The sequence below is a fragment of the Urtica dioica genome, chromosome 6, assembly GCF_054948205.1.
Source record: "Urtica dioica subsp. dioica isolate 48M chromosome 6, U.dioica_male_clone48M_v1_H2, whole genome shotgun sequence".
Taxonomy (NCBI): domain Eukaryota; kingdom Viridiplantae; phylum Streptophyta; class Magnoliopsida; order Rosales; family Urticaceae; genus Urtica; species Urtica dioica.
Genome location: NC_142761.1, coordinates 31467786 through 31479071, shown reverse-complemented (window position 1 = coordinate 31479071; position 11286 = coordinate 31467786).

Below are 11286 nucleotides of genomic sequence, written 5' to 3'. Positions count from 1 at the left end.
GGTCATTGACCGGGCGAGCTTGTCCCGCCGCTCGAAAGGCCGATAGCGTCGTCAAGTCTCGCCGGGCCGATAACAAACTCCCTTATTTTAGTTTTTCAATTGAGTTTTCAATTATGCTCGTTTTGAATTCTTCTTCACCTATTTTCTTATTGTTTTTCTCGCTACGCCATGAATTCCTTTAAGGACTATGGCGTAGCCGGTTTAGGATTCGGGATATTAATTAATATATTGAAGTTCAATTGTCATTCTCTATTACTTTGCTTAATTCAAATCTGTTTAATGCTTGATCGAGATTAGCTACCTTGTTCATGATATTTTATTTCAACTTGGTGCTTGAAAAAAGATTAGGTTGTTAGTGTGTTTGGTTTGAATTACTATGATGCATTCCTAGACTAGAGGTAGTTAGGTTGCTTTAGAATCGTGTGAATGCTCTTAATATTAATACATGCCATTATTAGGGATTGAGATCAAGAGAAGATTTTCCTAATATTGTCATAGAGTGTTAGATGCTCGAGAGAGATTTAGCACTATTATCTTGTGAGCATGATTAGCAAAGTGTTAGTGAGTTAATTGTTGCTTGTGCGTGAAACTCATATATCCAAACCGTTGAATAAACCTGTGAAGCCTTGGTCCTTAGCCTCTCTTATTGTTTACATTCATAATTTGCTTTGCCTTGCTTATTAATTTGTGACATCTCTCCATCTTCTCTTTAAGTTCAATTCGTGCTAGTTGATTTGATTGTTAATTTTGTTTTTTCCTTGTGGGATCAACACTCGTAATTAATCCACTATATTATTTGAGCGACACGTGCACTTGCGCGTACAAATCGCAACACTCGTATTAAGAACTTATGGTGTATTGATGCAGGAAGTTGGGTAGAATACTTGACTAATAAATATGAAATGCCATTTATTGCTCCATTTGTAGGAGTGAATCACGGGCAATTTATATTTCTTGGTTGTGGATTATTGTCAAATAAAGATAGTGCTACGTTTATTTGGTTGTTTAAAATATGGCTCGAATGTATGTTTGGACGTACACCGGATGCTATAATTACATATCAAGATATGGGAATGCAAAAGACAATGCTATTCCTAAACACACGACATCGTTGGTGTCTTTTTTACATTAAGTAAAAATAGTAAAATAAAAATGTAAATGTTGGAAAAATTTGAAGATATCAATGTATATACGACTATATAAATATAAAATTGACAAATTTTGTCATAATAAGGTACGATATATAAAAAAGGCGTTAATATTAATTTATTGATGTAAATATAATATTGATATGATAAAGAGTACACAAATCCAGAAAAGCTAAAAAATAACCCTTGTAAATAAATTACGGCGTCCAGTTTAGTAAATATACCAAAGCAAAACGATGATTACGATCAAGGGCAAATTGGCAATGTAGCCATTCAGATACGTGATTTTTAAGATCTAGCCCACGTTACCTAAATTTTGTAATCTATCCATTTATTAAAATTTACGATTATAAAATATTGAATATACCATTGTGTGGTTTAAATTAGTGAAAAATAAAATAGTAGTCAACGTTTGAGTCCTACTAATAATAATAATATGACGGAATAAATTCATATAGCGTGTAATAAATAAACGAAAATATGCGATTTTGGCGTTCTCTCGTGGTCTGCGATTCACGGCGGAGGGAGATGAGGCAATTATGACAGATTTGGGTGGTTGCGCAGATCTGTGGTCTCGCGCGAAAGAGAGAGCACGATTGTCTAGTGTTGTGTGCTGGTGGTGGTCGGAGTGAAAAGAGAGAGAAGTGAGGGTGGTCATGGTGGTTGTGGTTGGAGTGACGAGAGAGAGAATGAGATCTGATTGTTAAATGTTGGCTGCAACATGTATTAAAGCTTCAATATTTAGCGGCGGTCAAACGTTAGCTACATGTGATATTCAGTCGACTTTTAAACAAATGATAAATATGTAATTTGCTAAATGACTAATAAAAGCCACGTCATCAATTGTGATTATGTTTGAAACTTAGTTGAAAGGTTGGTTAGATTGAAAATTCCACGTTAGGCCATCGTTTAATTGAAAGTTAAAACAAACTAGAAGTTTATAATACTAAAAACTCACCAAAATTTCAAGCTAACCAAAACCTAATAAACAAAATGTATATATACAGACATGTTAACAAAAATAAAGAAAATGGTAAAAAGATGAAAGCAAAAAAAAAAAAAAAAAAATAAAGTAATGAATGTGATTGATGATATCGATCACATAATGGTGCAGAGCTGTGAAACAGCAACCGCAATCGAAGTACACCCAACCGCAATCTGCATCAGCTCCAATGCGCCTGCCTTCTTTCTCTGCTTATTCATATTGTATATTAATTTCTATGAGCCACTACACTATATATACATGTGTGTGATCACCTATGAAATCAAACTTTCGTAACAGCTAATTATTGATTATACGTAGATTTTATATATGGTAACAACTTAGTCGTAGTATAATTGATGAATTGTGTGCTAGTGTTTGAAAGAGGTAAAAAAAAAAAAAAAAAAAAAAAAAAGGCAACGAATTAAGCCAAACTTCTTAAGACTCCCGAACAAAAGAGAAAACATAACTAATGATTACTTTGCTGTCACTAAAAGGTGGCTACTGGCCAAACGTTTTAGTAAGACTGATCATCTTCATGGTGAATTTGTTATATATCTAGCATTTTTTAAAATTTTGGCGGGCATTTAAAAGATCTTATCTTGTTCACACAACTATTAATAAGATCTAACAACTATCGTTGTCATACATAAAAAGAAAGATATTTACTCACCGGTGGATGTTGCACAACAATTGTATTAGATTTGGTTGGCCTTGGGTCTTCCATTTTATTAGAAACATACGTAGAAGAAGAAAGGCCCGTCTTCAAATCTCTTGCCTGCACCAAATAATGTACCAAAAAACTATTTTTACTCAGCAAACCATTTTTTCAATAAGAAAACGTATAGTGGCCTACATTTTATTTTTTATTCAATTTCCAGCGATGTCAGTGGTAGGAAGCCATGTGCAAAATATTAGCATATGGACATAAAATATGTGTAGAACATGTCCACAACTACTTGACACTGATCTGGCTATAATAAAAGTCTTACAGACATACCTTCAAAGTAGGTTTGGCGATGGGCGAGATTTGTTCTCTCTTCGCTTTGAGGCGAAGCAGCGACACAGGATCCATGAACTCCTTGTGGCAATGGCCATGGCCAAGTTTCTTCCCAGAAACAATGCAATAGCATGAAGGGCAAAAGTTGTAATTATAGTCCCCGTGTCTGTCAAAGCACTGGACGCAAGTGAAGAACGAGCCGTCGATGAAATTCCGACACTCGTTGCAGAAGGGTCTTCCGCTGTTTACGATGTAGAGGAACGTGACCACGTCGCAGTACTCCCAGTAGTCCCTTCCGCCACGTGTCAGCTTCCTGAAGAAGTCCTCATCGGAGCCGTACTTTGAGCCGTGATCGGAGGAGATCTTTGTCATGTAGGTTTTGAATTCGCGCAGTGAGATTCGATCGTCTCGGTTCTCATCCATCTCGTTGAAGAAGTCAACCACCTTAGCCTCGTCGTGTTTTGTGGCCTTGAGGTAAGCATATGCGGTGTGTCTCAGATCCTCCATTGCCCCGAGATCTTGGGTTTTCATCATGTTTTGCGTCATATTATTAGTTGCTTCTCTGACTGTACCAAAATATGGATATATAAATTAGGGTTTTGTATATATATTAGAAGAAAAGCTTTCCGGTTTTAGTTAATGAACAGATCTACTTTCGGAGAAAAATAAAAACAAATGATGCACATCTCGGTTAATGGTAGCTGTTATTCATTTTAGCTAATTACTTGAAAACGGCTGTTTTCATATATTTTAAAATCTTTTGGCTTTTTATATCTTCACAGTTAACGAGAAAAAAATCGTTTATAATGCAAAAAACAAAAAAAATGAAGACTTTGTTATATTTAAACCGGTCATTATACCCATCTTTAGTTAATTAGAACCAAGGCGCAAAACCAAGAGATACAAGTAATTTCGAATGTGTATTTTCTGTATCATTACCATTGACTAAGGACAGCATAATAGATTTTCGAACCATTAATAGTCGTGCACTATGAAGTTTATAAACCATGCGAACTGCATTAAAGTTGTTTTGTTCTAGAAATTTTGAAAGAAAAGAACAATTCGAAATCTCGCTTACCATTTTATTAACTACTTATATTGGATTAAAAAAAAAATACGAGCCTATAGGGTTTTTTTCATGTAGATCTGGTTGTTTGTGAAATGATATTTGATTGTCTTAATCTTTTTATTGAAACCATGAAAAAAATAAATGTTTGTTGAAATCGTTGTATTTGGCATAACTCGTCCGATGGTTTTGATCGAGCCTCATTTTATACGATGGTTTACCTCGTTCCCTGATTCACAAATTCATTACGTTATTGCAGGAATGTAAAAAAGAAGAAAAAAAATAAACAATAAGCAAAAGATGTACGCACTTTCAAGGAAGACTATGTTTGAAGAAACCAACTGGGCCGTGTGGACGTTGTTCTTCGTGGCCTTGAAGTAACCGTAGGGTTTCTGTAATAAAAACAAATTGCGTCAGACCTGTTTGATACTTGTCTGAAAAAAAAAAAAAAAAAAAAACAGAAGTATACGACTGTGAATGGAATTTGGGTATGAGATTTTTTTTTTTTTTTTTTTTTTATAACTATCAGAATTTGGGTATGAGATTGATAAATAGAGGTTCTTTGTTTGTGTAAATTTTGTGGTTGTACCTCTAAGAGAATGTATAGGTTTTGATCTGAGAGATTGATCGAAGTTGAAAGCTCCTATTTTTAACTAGTTGGTAGTTCACGTACGCTAAAGTTGGAAGTTTCTGGAAAGAGGAGAGAGAGACAATATATAGAATGAGAGGAATATCTAATGATTGATTTAAGTTGGAGTTATATTTGATTTTTATATTGATTTAAGTGGTTTACATTATAATTATTATTTTTTTTCAATTCGTTAAATGTATCAAAATGTTAACGCTATAGTTGGAAGTTTCTGGAAAGAGGAGAGAGAGACAATATAAAGAGTGAGAGGAATATCTAATGATTGATTTAAAGTTGGAGTTATATTTGATTTTTATATTGATTAAAGTGGTTTACATTATAATAATTATTTTTCTTCAATTCGTTAAATGTATCAAAATGTTAACGATTTACTCAAATCATATTGAAAATATTTGAAAAGGAAAATATCGTCTAAAATAGTTGGACGGCGCAAAAAAACCGATAAAACTGTAAAAATCGAACCGGATCTCTGGTTTTTAGATTGTTGGTCCACTTGTAAATGGTTTAAAATTTCACCGGTCCGGTCCGGTCTGATTCAGTTTGTACTTTTAAACGGTCCGGTCTGGTCTTAAAATTTTAAACCGCGGTTTAGACCGGACTGATTAGTATTTTAAAAAAATTAATAAAAACGGTCCGGTCCAAAATGGTATAAAAGTGAACCCACTACTACAAACAATGGATTCCACAACGGTACAGTACCGTTGTGGAATGATTCCACAACGGTTCTGTACCGTTGTGGAATCCTCCGCTGTGTAATGATTCCACAACGGTACGCGTACCGTTGTGGAATCTTAGGATTCCACAACGGTACAGTACCGTTGTGGAAACCTCAACGTTTCCACAACGGGACGGTCCCGTTGTGAAAAATGAATCAATTTTTTTAACACTCGCCGCGGCCACGTATTGACTTCGCCGCGGCGTGATCTTCCACAACGGTACCCCGTACCGTTGTGCAATAGTTCGCCGCGGCCAATGACATACATGGCCGCGGCTAACAAGAATTATGTTGATTTCCGTTTCTCGCCGCGGCAACGGTACGTACTCGCCGCGGCGTGATCTTCCACAACGGTACAGACATACCGTTGTGGAATAGTTCGCCGCGGCCAATGACATACATGGCCGCGGCGAACAAGAATTATGTTGATTTCCGTTTCTCGCCGCGGCAACGGTACGTACTCGCCGCGGCGTGATCTTCCACAACGGTACAGACATACCGTTGTGGAATAGTTCGCCGCGGCCAATGACATACATGGCCGCGGCGAACAAGAATTTTGTTTTTTTAAAAATTCTCGCCGCGGCAAGGAATACCTTTGGCTGCGGCGAGATGAATTCCCATGAAACTTTGCCGCGGCGTAATGATTACACGTCGCGGCCAAATTGTACCTGAGAGCTATTTTTTTGTTTTCCAATTAAAAACCTGAAAATTAAATATATCCAAAACCATATCCAAAAAATCCAAATACATCCATAACATCCAAAATATATACATAACATCCAAAACCAAAAATATATCCAAAAAATCCAAAAATAAATATCTATATCCAAAATCAAACTAATATTCACATTCTATAAAAGTTTGTACGTACAACACCCACTCTTCTCGAACTCTCTCTAAGTTATCCGGTGTATATGACTTCTTCATTTGTAATTTATCTATACCAACTCCAACAATATCACGCATATAACTTAAAACATAATACCCGCATTCCGTGTTTCCGATTTGTTTGGGAGCCGAGGCATTTGTGATTAAGGTTGATTGACCGTTACTTCGGGCTCCTTGATTGTGAAGCTTGAAATCCAAAAAAATCCTTATACGCCAAAAAAAAACAAATTAGAAAAGAAGCATTAGTGGAAATGAAATATTTCAAATAACATGTAATTAATTTACCTTTTTATCAACATCCTTAAATCCAATGGGATTTTATTTTTCAACGGATCGAAGAACATCGCTTGATCTTTCCAAAGATCGAAGACAACAAGCATCCAATGTTCATTTAAATTGTACGGCATCAAAACTAGTTGTTTTGGTTTGCAATTTCGTACTATTTTACCGATTTGCTTGACGCGTTCGGATAAATGGGCCTCATCGTTGTTGGTTTGGAGGTAGCAACTCAAACCCGCTTCAACAAAACACATTACTTCACTCCGCTTATTTTTGTCTAATATGGATTGTAGATAACTACGAAAAACAATTATTGGATTAGTTAATAAAATGAAATATTGTATATTGATATAAGAAAAAGAATATAAAAGAAATATTTACCCCATGTAAACCGTTATGCATGACGCGCCTATTTCCTCGTATGTAAGGAATTCTTTAACATCGTCAAACATCACCGGAATACGCTCTACGGCGATACTTGCACAAACTTTGACATTGATTGCATCCCCGTTCGGTAACATTACTCGGTTGGCATGTTGGGCGAGCAATCGAAACTTTGGATTAATCAACGTATATGAAATCTTCTTATCGTCATCGGCGCTAGGTTCACTACCACCACCGACCTTCAACACTTGTGTGACCACCGGGCCGCGACTCTCTTTTGCAATTTCAGTTTCTATTAATCTCTTTGGCCACTTAACGAAGCCCCCTACGGCTTCTTCAATAGTCTTGGCTTCATCGGTGGGAATCGGCAAAAAAGCTTTCTTAATCAAAGCCGTCGCAATGCTCACTCGAACGTTTACATCCTCCAAAGATGAAAAATGAACGTGTTCGGCATTCATGTATGCTCGCCCGTTTGCTACATGAATCGTGCCTCCATTCATGAAATCATCAAGGAGGAGAATGCATTCTATGCTTTCATCCGAACACGGTGTCACCGGCGTGGTTGGATTCATTGAGCAACTTGCTCGAACACTATCGGGTTTGTCGGCAACTTCATGTCGAGATTGTTTATCTAATAAATTCACTAATGTTATTAAAAAATATATATAAAAATATGTGACTTTTTTACTTGTATTAAAAAATTAAAAATTACCTAAAGACGTTACTTCATTAGCCTTGTCTTCATCGCCATCTTTAGCCATGTCTTCATCACCGCCCTTAGCCATCTCTACATCATCACCCTTAGGCATCTCTTCATCAACACCAATATTTTCCTCTTCATTTGTGGGACGTAGGACACTAGGCAACTCGTCATTAGCATCTTTGAGACTCAAACCATTTTGAGTTAAGGCTTTCATAATGAAAGATTTTAACTCACACATTTCTCGACGTAACTTAGTTACCTCGTCACTCGAGTTTGACCGACGAGATACGGAATTGCAACTTGACGAGTATTTAGATTGCCCACGAACACGACCGGGATGTTCCTTAGATTGCAAGACACTTTCCATAGACTCATCTGTAACTTCTTGAGATGATTTTCCCTTCATTCTCGACTCAACCCATAATACCTCTTTTGTAGGCCATTCACCCGTTTCCTCGTACTATTATCAAGAAATACCACAAATTAATTAATAAATATTATGAAACATGGACAACAAAATAAAACATGTAAATCTAACCTTTTGTTGATCAAGTTTTCGATATCCATTTCGGCCGGTTCTAGATTTGTACACGTTCTTCCTCGCTATTTCTTTCCCATTGTCCGATGATTTTTTGAACATATCGGAACGTCTATACTCAACAAATTTTATCCAATCTTCTTCGGTGATATTTCCATAGCGTTTTAAAACGTATTCCGGCCTCTTCAAGACGCTTGGATCATTGAGGTTGTCTTTGACTAGATCGTTGTATAGCTCGTGACGGAATAACCTCGCCGCTTCTCCAACTCTCATAAGACAATTATTCTTAAGTTCGATAGGGACCGTAAATGCTTCACATATTTCGTTCCAAATCCTTTCTTTTAGCTGTTTATGCTCTTTTAGTCTCCAATCGATCATCGAAATTGGAACGTGTTCTCTAGCTAACACGCCAAAATAACTCGATAACTCATCACCCTCTTTATCCAATGGTTCATCTCTATCATTAAATTTGACGTTTATCTTTTTACCAAGAGTTTTAACCTTATTAATCTTGGGCATAAGAGTATTTCTTCTTTTCCCGGGACCATCGATATTGGTGGATCTCCGTTTACCGCTAACGGTACTAGTGGAAGTATTAGACATAATCTATGAAAAAACAAAATTCAACATAAACTCAATTCAAACCAATTCCAACACAAACTCAAACTTCAATTCAATTTCAATTCAAACCAATTTCAATATAAACTCAAATCGAAATTCGATTCCACACTAATTTTCTACATAAATATCAAATTCCATATTCAATTTCTATATAACTTAAACACAAATACACCATTCTAACCTAATTTCAACATAAAAATACAAATTACATAGAAAAAACACTTACCCGGAGTGAAGATGACGAGCACGGAGGCGTGGTGGAGAGATAAAACGTCAATGACGTTGTCGGGACTTGTGGTCGGAGGGTTGTGGTCGGAGGCAAGGTTTTGTGGACTTAGAAATTTGTGGAGAAGAGAGGAGAGAGAAGGACGGCGGCCGAGGAAGAAGAGAGGAGAGAGAGGGACGGCGGCCGAGGAAGAAGAGAGGAGAGAGAGGGACGGCGGCCGAGGAAGAAGAGAGGAGAGAGAGGGACGGCGGCCGAGGAAGAAGAGAGGAGAGAGAGGGACGGCGGCCGAGGAAGAAGAGAGGAGAGAGAGGGACGGCGGCCGAGAAAGAAGAGGAGAGAGAGAGACGACGGCGACGGAGTGGGTGTGGGATAAGGGCTATGAGGTTAAAGACGCTTATCGTGGAGATTCTTTCAACTTACGGGCAATGTTATTGTGGACTATTAACGACTTTCCGGCCTATGGAAATTTGTCAGGATATTCTGTGAAATGCTCGATTGGTTGTCCTATTTGTATGAAAGACACATCTTCCATTCGGTTGAAGCATAGTAAGAAGACTGTTTTTCTCGGGCATAGAAGATTTTTACCAAGAGACCACCCATTTAGAAGGTTAAAACAAGCATTTGATGGCAACACAGAAGAACGGCTCCCTCCTCGAATTTTGTGTGGTGAAGATGTCTACGAGATGGTAAAAAACGTCAATGAAGTCCTTGGAAAAAGAAAGCGTCGTGCTAGTACTAAAGAGTCGTTTCAAGAGAATCCTTGGAAGAAGAAATCGATATTTTATGACCTTCCGTATTGGAAGACGCACTACGTTCGGAATTGTCTGGATGTTATGCATATCGAGAAAAATGTTTGCGAATCCGTTATCGGTACTCTTCTTGATGATCCACATAAATCGAAAGACGGAATAAAATCTAGAAGGGATCTCAAGGAGCTGAATATAAGAAGTATTTTGCACGCCGATGAGGAGGTCGGACAAAAAACTAAATTTCCAGCGGCTAAGTATACTCTAGATCGGAAGGAGAAGAAGAAGTTGTGTAAATGGTTTGCGTCTATCAAAGTTCCCGATGGTCATTCTTCAAACTATACGAGATTTGTATCTATGAAAGATTTGAGACTTATTGGAATGAAGACTCACGATTGTCATGTGCTTCTACAACAAATGTTACCTCTCGCCTTGCGTGGAATTTTGTCACCCGATGTGAGATTTGCAATATCCAAGATATGTGTATTCTTCAACTCGATTTGCTCGAAGGTTATTGATCCTACTCGGTTGGATTCCATGCAATCGGAGTTGGTAAAAACTCTATGCATGCTAGAGAAGTTTTTCCCACCTTCGTTTTTTGACATCATGATTCACTTAACTGTTCACTTGGTACGTGAAGTGAAATTATGTGGGCCCGTATTTTTACGTTGGATGTATCCAATCGAACGTTACATGAAAGTGTTAAAGAGTTATGTGAAGAACTACAATAGACCGGAAGGGAGCATAGTAGAAAACTATATAGCTGAGGAGTCCGTTGAATTTTGTTCGGAGTATTTAACTAATGCAGACGCGATTGGGTTGCCAAAGAACACAAGTCATGAATCAAAAGCTTTATCTACAGGTATGTTTTCTGACACTTTCTTTTGTGTATTTAACTTATTCATGAGAGGACCACTACTTATATGAGTGGTTATGTATAGGTACTTATTCTATCGTCAACCGGAAAGAGTGGGAGCAAGCCAGTCTCCATGTCTTGCATAACGTTTCCGAGGTCACGCCGTTTGTGGATATTCATTTGAAAGAATTGAGGGCAAATGATCCAAAAAGAGCTAAAAATGAAAAATGGTTACAAGAAGAGCACAATCGTTTGTTTCAGAAGTGGCTTGGAAAACGATTATTTCAAGAATCAGGACATTCAGAAACGTTGAGCAAAATATCTGGTGGTCCTTCGTCAATGGTTACAAGGTACACTGCTTGGTCTGTTAATGGTTTTACTTTTTACACCAAAGAAAGAGACAACAAGCATCCCGTTCAAAATAGTGGTGTTACATTACTTGCTGAAGCATTACACGTTTCTTCGGCAAAGGATAAAAATCCAAA